We start from the raw sequence: 1,470 nt of genomic DNA on the forward strand, positions 1-1,470 counted from the left end.
TACTTACCACTTTGTATCCGGTCCAATACTCCTTTTTAACGGGAGCATCAAAGAAACTCTCATCCGCAAACTTGAAAGCGACAACAATGTCGGCCATTTTGAATAGCAAGCGTAGGACCTCCAAAGGCCGCTAGCTTCGCTACGCTAGGGGTCTAGGTTCGCTAGCTTGTAGGGGCGCGCTCTTTACACTTCCGGCTAGATTGGCTAGCTTCGCTCGATTCGCTACGCCTATGCAACACGTCTCTGGTCTGCCTGTCAAGATTTTACTTTTACATTTCCTGATGATGTGGCGAGATCATCTGGGACTTCCCGGCCTGATGCAAGGCTTCATCTTACTATTCTCACGACCTTTCTCTTTAAAAAAAAAAAAAAGCCGCAGTCGACCCCACAAATGAATAACTGGAGCTCTGCTCATCCTTCTAAACGAGCAAACAAAGAACTGACTTGCAATGACAATAAAAAGGATGGGGTAGGGGCTAAAGGTGACAGCCTAAAGCACAAGCAGACAACTCTGCTTACAACCATCTGGCATCAGTTGCTGCCCCTGATATTGAGTCACGTGGACACCGCATGCTTGTATGTTTGTTTGTATGTTTGTATGTTGTCCTGTGTGTTACAGTTAACAATGCGTGAGTGTGAAAAGCGCTCTGTTCACCTGTCTGATGTCAGGTAGCACAAGGAACCGACAGAAAACAGGGAGCAAGTGTAAAAAGCTGTAGCTGTCGATTCCCACCCTCGCCATGATGTGGCATGACAGGTGAGTCGTCAATCCACGGTGTAACTGCATCAAAGATAGAGTTAAATTCTGTGCTGCTGACAGTTCCCAACCCGGCAAAGTATGGGGCTGATGTGGCAGTTGAGATCGCAAACAACCAGTTGAAGTGGTCAATAAAAAAGTATCACCGGTCAGGTACCCCCTCTACATGCCGCTGGACTAGCGTGAGGACGCTCTTCCCATCCCTCCATGGACTCGTGGATACATTTCCGACAGCTGGGTCGACTTGGGTAGGGAGTGAAGGGATAAGTCGGTTGTCCTACATGGGTATCGAACCGAGCGTGCCTTGAGGTTTGCACACCAAGTCCTCCGACCACTCGGTTATCCGCTTCTTCGCTTAGAGAAATTATCTGTCTTCAACGGTGGCTTCAAACAGACTTTCCTTGCCAAAGAAAATAAAAGAAAAGCAGAAAATGGGAAGAAAGTGATAATCTGCGAGTTCTCTCCATCAAACCACAGTGTGTCATGATGTAGGCCGATGTGAAGGTCAAGACAGCAGCAATCTGGCACTACGCCATCATGGTTCATTTCTGGAATTATTAATTTTAATGTCTGATCATTTACTTTATGGATGGACCATGGTTGAGTGACGGAGAGTGGAAGTAATCGTTACTGTGGTTGAGGGTCCCTTAGTACACATTAACGGAAACCAATATTACCAGAGTTGTAAGTACTAAGAAAACAAAATGCCTAAA

Source organism: Pomacea canaliculata, linkage group LG8, assembly GCF_003073045.1.
Source record: "Pomacea canaliculata isolate SZHN2017 linkage group LG8, ASM307304v1, whole genome shotgun sequence".
In the NCBI taxonomy this organism is placed as follows: Eukaryota; Metazoa; Mollusca; class Gastropoda; order Architaenioglossa; family Ampullariidae; genus Pomacea; species Pomacea canaliculata.